Source organism: Pleurodeles waltl, chromosome 5 (genome assembly GCF_031143425.1).
Source record: "Pleurodeles waltl isolate 20211129_DDA chromosome 5, aPleWal1.hap1.20221129, whole genome shotgun sequence".
NCBI lineage: Eukaryota > Metazoa > Chordata > Amphibia > Caudata > Salamandridae > Pleurodeles > Pleurodeles waltl.
The window spans coordinates 65,138,731-65,146,065 of NC_090444.1; positions in this window are offsets into that span (position 1 = coordinate 65,138,731).

A 7,335-nucleotide genomic window follows, 5' to 3' on the forward strand; every position below is an offset into this window, starting at 1 on the left:
GAAACATTGACACGCTGTACTGCTTCTTGATCCTTCCAAACACCCGACTTTGAGAGAGCCCATATGCACTCCCCAGCCCATTATGTGAGGTGTATGTAGAAATGGTGACGGTTGGATTTGGTTCTGTAAAGGACTTTCAGCTTCTACTTTCTTGCAGCTTTCTACTTTCTCCCTTTGTGACGCTTTTTCATTTTATTATTTCTCCGTCTTTCCCATATGTGTCTTTTACTCGAGCAAATGCTTGAGGCAGAAGAATAAGCGCCGGCCCGCAAAAATAAGTGCTGGTGCTCCGCACCGGAAACATCAAGCACAAATTAAGCACTGGGTGCCAGGTGTCAGTCTGTACAGAACTTTGTAGAGTTTTGAGAATATTTCGTGTTTGGCTTGTTCTGGTGTAATTCCCCATTCGTGCCTCACAGAGACGTTATGGGGGGATTGTCTCGTTTCTATATTATCTCCCTCAGAATGAGCTCAGCACGAAAGTAACGCAGACGCTCTACTAACACCGCCTTCTCTTTGCACAGTTGGTCCAGGGTTTCCTACAGAGTCAGGCCATCAACCGATTGCCTTTCCGTTTTACTATATAACTAAATAATTTAATATATAATTTATATATAATCCCCCACCTTGTTCAGACCTTTCTCAACTGATTTCCACCCTCCTACTACTGCCTCCTACTACAGGCCACAAAACCTAACCATGAGTGTCCCCTGTTGCAGGGTCGGAGAGGAGGTCCTCCCCTCACTGTTCTCAACAAGCTCCTGAATTTTATCCACAAGTGTACCTTGAAATTCGGGCTCTTCCAAGCGGCTTGCTGTAGCTGCCAAGCGGGAGTAGGGGAGATAGTCCTTCCTGACTTAAATCAAGCGAAGCATTACCGGGTATGGCCTGACAGATCCCTGCCCAGGTAACCGGGAGGGGAAATGGATGGACATAGTGTGATGGTACAAGCTATTCTAGCCGGTCTCCTGTTCAAATCATCCACAAGCGAATACAATCAGTAAAGTTTAACCCCAGAATCATGATGACTCCAGACATGTTGCCGGGACCACTGCTGGAGCCATGAGGTATTGGTCTGTTCATAAAGAGTGGTCCGGGCCCCTGGACGTGCGAGGTGTGACATCTCCAATGTGAGATCCAGGATGCTGATAAAATCATCCTCAATATCAAAATCCATATCCATTACCCGTGTGCACCACTTTCCTTGGCAGCTCGAAAGTTGTTAGAGAATATGATGCTGTTCTGCGTTTTCGGCATAGCTACTACCTATTCCAAGTGGATACCATCAATCCCAGCCTCTAGTAGGACAGACCTGCCCTCTGGGTCAACATCAGTTGATAGAACGATGAATGGTGGTAAAGATCTGGTCCCTCCATTTTCTTTGAAGTCTATCCCCCTCAGGCTGAGTGATGTTGGATGTCTCTTGAAGTAATGCTATTTGAACCCTCTTGCATTTGGGAAAATAATTAATTTTGTGTCATTTAGCCAGTATTTGCACAGCTCTAATATTTCATGAAATTATGTGGTGTGTCATGTTGTCAGCTGTAAGTCGTGAATAGGTTTCCACTGGCCAGCTCCTACCTGCCTCCCGATGAAGGCGATGAGGTGCCCAGTGGCTCCAAAGTCGACTGCGAGTCCGTCTCTCCAGCTCATGAAAAATCGTAACCAAGAAAATCAATTTCCAATGCAAACCTTAGACAACACAAAGGAAGTGCACCAAACTGCCAATTGTCCAAACAGTACCATAAAACCTCTAGTAGACATCTGGGGGCATGGACTACAACCTGACAGCAAATGGGGTAACAGTGTTAGGAGGGCTCTATTTTAGAGGGCTCATGTGGAGCGGCAGTCACCAATTTGATTCTTATGTAATTACAGCATGTCGTCTGGACAGACCAGTATCTGTTGTATGTTTTTCAGGCTGATCCGTCTGACTCGCCGCTCTCATAACGTATTCCTATAGAATAAGAGTTTGGTGACTATTGGCCTCAGAGGACCACCGGGAAGATGGGGTAGTGAGCCGACACCCGATGTACCCTCTCTATGGAGAAAGAGTTAGGACCTGTTGTGGAATCACATTCTCATGGATCCATTTTGGGCCTAGTGGGCCCTATGATACACAATGAAAATACAGGCCTGCTTCTGTCGAACACCTTACAATGTTGAATTAGCTAGGCCTTGAAGAAATGTCTATTGTGCTTGAAACGCATTATGTTGCAAGGCTTGCTAAACTGACGGCCATCACAAGACACCACCGCATACTAGCTTGCGAAATCCTCACTGCTAAAAGTACAAACTTATGCACTTCTGGTTCCTCTTTCTCCACATATAGATGTATCACGAGCCATTTGATTCAGAGGACATTGTGCAAGCTTCTTGTCTATGATTCTAACCCTTATATGGAGCGTTATGAAGAATAAATGATAAATCACGTGTGCTGTATAGCAAAATTAATAATACGTCAATATCAAGAACCAATGAAATGTGTTAATGTGTCTGCGGTTTAATGCTATAAAAGATCAAGCATTACTTCCTTGTTCAGACTGTTCGGGAATGGTTTGCATGTTCAGTCTCCCTGTACATGTATCTTTGTGATTATCATTAAAGCATATCTTTCTTTGGAGGTGCAGGCTGGTCTGTGGTTTTGTATCCTGATTCCCCGTGGACAGAATTGGCTTCGACACTGTGCTGGCACAAAGGGGGTCATTCTGACCCTGGCGGTCATGGATCGCCAGGGCCAATGACCGCGGAAGCATCGCCAACAGGCTGGCGGTGCTTCTGGGGCCATTCTGACCGCGGCGGTACAGCCGCGGTCAGAAAAGGGAAACTGGTGGTCTCCCGCCGGTTTGCCGCGGCCCCAGGGAATCCTCCACGGCGGCGCTGCAAGCAGCGCCGCCATGGGGATTCCGACCCCCTTCCCGCCATCCTGTTTCTGGCGGTTTTCACCGCCAGAAACAGGATGGCGGGAACGGGTGTCGTGGGGCCCCTGGGGCCCCCTGCAGTGCCCATGCCAATGGCATGGGCACTGCAGGGGCCCCCTAACAGGGCCCCATTAAGATTTTCAGTGTCTGCTTGGCAGACACTGAAAATCGCGACGGGTGCAACTTCACCCGTCGCACACCAGCAACTCCGCCGGCTCCATTCGGAGCCGGCTTCCTCGTTGCTGGGGCTTTCCCGCTGGGCGGGCAGGCGGCCTTTTGGCGGTCGCCCGCCAGCCCAGCGGGAAAGTCAGAATGACCGCCGCGGTCTTTTGACCGCAGTACGGTCTTCTGGCGGTTCCCGCCAGGCGGGCGGCTTCTGCCGCCCGCGGGGTCAGAATGACCCCCAAAGTCTTTAAACCATTTTGCAAGGTAGTCTACAATGTTGTGCCTCACAGAGTCCTTGGGTAGGCCAACTACGCAAATATTGCTGTGGCAAGACCGTCCCCCTTCTTCCTCTAACCTGCCATCAAGGATGCGTATATGTTCAGTTAAGTCCCATAGTTGTTGTTGGAGGCCTGCAGTCTACGGCTATAGCTGTTGCAGTGTCTTCTTTGAGTGGGCGACTCGTTCTGCAAGTTTTTGGTGATTGTCTTCTAACAAGTTGACATCAATGGCAACTGCATCCACTTTCATTTTGAGGGATATCCTGGATGTCTCTATGGCCTTTAGGATAGCATCCTGCTTATCAGATTTCCACTGCTTATGTACTAGGTAATAAAGTGTCTTGTGGTAAACGCTGACCAGCTTTGAGTGGTTTAGTTCTGCCCATCTCTAAGGCAGCTATGGCTTGATATTCATAGACGGTAGTACCTACAGCAGGGTTTCAGGCAGCCAAAGGGTTCTATGGGTAGGTGGTGATCTCCTTTATGAACGTTGAAAATGGATAACCACATGTAATGGATTTAGGTGCATTTTAGATGCATGTGGGAGCATGAGCAGCCCCAGCCTGTAGTGTTGTCACCAGTGGATAAAGTCCCAAGTAATCAATATCAGTGGCAGGTCCGGTATCTCATCAGTGCCCTTGAGGACAGGTAGTGAAGAGTTCCATAGGTCAGGATCTGGGAGTGCAGAAGAATGATCTGTCACGATCTTCTCTTCGCATACTGGCTTTGTCAGCTGGAACTGAAGGGCGACCTCTATTCTTGCAGATCCTGCTTTGGCCAAGGTAGGGTGACCCTTTGCGGTAGCCACGGCGCTGCTGACAATGGTACGTCAAAACTGTCCGTGCTCTCCAGAAGGAGTCCCAGAGGCACAACCCTCAAGGGTAAAATCCTCTATGACAGGAACTCCCTAGAACAGAAGAAAAAAGGACATGTGAAAAAATCAGAATTCCAATGCCAACAAAAATAACTGGAAGAAGCTGGAAAAAACAGGAACAAAAACTGGAATCGGAGAAAAACCGGGTGTAGAGTCATCACCACCAAAGGAAGTGTTGCAGCGCAAGGAGGTCATGAATTTAACCCCTTAAATGCCGCTGAGCAGGAAGTGACTTGCAGGAAAAAGCAAAAACGCTATTTTGGATTGGGGAAAATACTACAGAACAATGTAGAAGAAGGCGACATATTGGAAAGGGAACCAGATGCATGCAGAGAAAAGACAAGAAGAAGGGCATGCTGGGAGGAACAGAATATGGCCCCACTAGGAAAAAGAAGAAAAAAAAAAAAGAAAGAAAAAATGGAAGAAGAAAGAGCCCTAGAACAGAGCACCAGGTAAGTGAAGGGTCAGGGGGGGCACAGACACTCCGGGGCAAGAACCCACGCTGTGCATTGAACGTGGCGAGGCCTGATGCCCAACCCTGCGCCTCTGACCCCGCGTGGGCAAAAACACGAATCGCGGGTGAAAAAAAAGGGCCACGGCGAGCCCCACGGCTGAGAAATCAGACCACAGCTCCTACCGCGGACTGAACTGAGTCCTCTGCTCGGGCCGCGGGATCCCGTGGCATGACAGGGGCTCTAGAACACTCGGGGCAGGGAAGGAAGATAACAGGTGGATCCCAACTCAATTGCAGCCACCTCGTACCTTAACGATGTTATTCCAGCGGTGAACCACGGACAGTCAGATACCCCAAACCTACTGCTTCAGCACTGTAGGGCCTTCAAAGGTCGAATCTGTAAGGAAGTATGGGATGAAAGTCCCCCTTTGGGGGCATGGCCCCCTTTTGTCCAGGGGAGGGCACACACCTCTAGGGCCCAGGACCTGTCCTCAAAGCAGCCTACCTCAGGAGATAGTACATTGGTGCTGCACTCCGCGCCAAGCCCTCGGAGCGTGAGATGTGTCTGTAAAACACGAATACTCTTAGTTGGCAGTGTTCACAAAGATCTCACTGGATACACAATCACTGTCAACCGGGCCTAAACCAACCTCCTAGGCAGGCCACCAGTGCCTTCAATGTAGTTTATGTGCTCAGGAAATGTCTGTGGGCTAGTTTGTTCAATGTTTCTCTATCTTGGGGGGTCACACTGGTTTATTTGTGAGGCCACGCCCTGAGCCCCAGCACTCACCAATGTCTCAAGTCACAGGGATCAGAGGGCTGTTTGGACATCGTCACCTGCCTTAAATGGAGAGAGGGCCGCACCGCCGCCCATAGTGGGCCCGCATTGTCAGCACCAACCTCTTCAGGCCCACCCAGCCGCTGACAGGCCCCAAGGGCAGGACCCAGCAATCAGGACGCACAGGGCCTCCAAGATGAGGAGCCTCGCAGCCAGCTTTCAAGAATGGGCTAGCATCATCCCGGGCAATAGCCTGGGGAGTGACCGCAGGCCCAGAGGGATCGCAGGCAACACACAGAGCGTGAGGCCGGCCATGCAGCATCTCCTGTTGACCACATTCAGGCCGGGCCACCAGATCCAGGCGCATTCCTTACACATGTGCTCCACCACCGCCATTAATGTGTTTCTACCTCCATCTCACCATGTTACATCTCAATTTGGTCGTATGGGTTGGAGATTACGAGCTGAGAGCTCTGAAAGTCCGCATCCACCATATTGGCCGCTCAGTTCAGGTGCCCCAGAATTGTTCACTCCTTTTTAGAAAGGATTAAAGAGACTCAAGAACACATGGATTGCAAATAGTTAGAGGGTCATCACCTGAATACACCACTTGTATCACATCATGATTTGTACTTCAGTCAAAAAGCTATTTTCATCTCTGCTACGAATTACAGGGGAGTTAAGATCATGTTAGACTTTGTTCCATGATCTTTTTAATGGTTCACAATTCCCTCTGACAGGCAAGAATGCATCATTCCTTGTCTGATGAAAATACATTATGACATTCAAAATATTTCTGCAACCTTTACCAGTGCTCCTGAGCCAGGGCACACACTGTCTGCTAACTTGATAACAGATCTTCCATCCACAGAAGGCATTTGGGTCAGACTGGATACAGTTGATACCTCTGGCTTATTTCTTGCTTTTGTCTAAATTACTTACAGCAGAAGAAGTGCCTCAGTGCTCTTTGACTGACATTTTTTATCATAGTTTCCCACATAGAATCACTACTGAAAAACTCAATGTCTTCCACATTTTTGGAAAAACTTTTATAAGGCACTGTAAGTTGGTCAAGCTCCTTCTTCTGATTGTCATCCTCAATCTAATGGACAAACAGAATGAACTACTGAAAGTTCAGAACAGTATCTCTGATGCTATTCCAATGCCACTGAAAATGACAGAATATTCTTACAATAATGAAACTTAAATATTGCTGCCAAGATTCTCACCATTTTTCTGCTTGTAAGTCTTTAATCTAAGAGTTTTTCTTTCTTCATCTCCTGTTAATGCTTTAGTTCCAGCAACTACTGATTCAATGAATCACTTACAGAAACATAGAACATTGTTTTTGAAAATATTACTTCATTAAAAATCAAACTGAAAGAACATGCTGACAAGTCAAGGTCAATGTGATGTCCTTTTGGTGCTAAAGTCTAGTTGTCATCTCACTACATATTCATAGATTAACAGGCAAAATTTGACCATGATATTTTGCTCCATTTGTCATCATCAGTACTTAATGTGGGTCATTGTTGGTGGGCACCATTGGCACCCAATTTAAAGACCTTCCCACAGATAGCTCCAAGCTAAGGGTTGTCACCCTGGCTGTCGATATTTCACCAGCAACACTATTAAACAGAAAGGTCAGTAGTTTGTTTTTACCTGTGGCATTCAGTGTCATAATCATTTGTGAGCCTCATGGTGATTGTCACTGGGTGAGTAGGCTAGCTTGAGAGCACCGCACAGGGTCAAGCCCTCACACCTTACAAATCTTGAAGTTGGTGTTTCCTTGCTGGCTGCACACATACACAGTGAGGCTGCTCTGCCTGGAATGGACAGAAGTCTCACTCAAACCAGGGCACTGG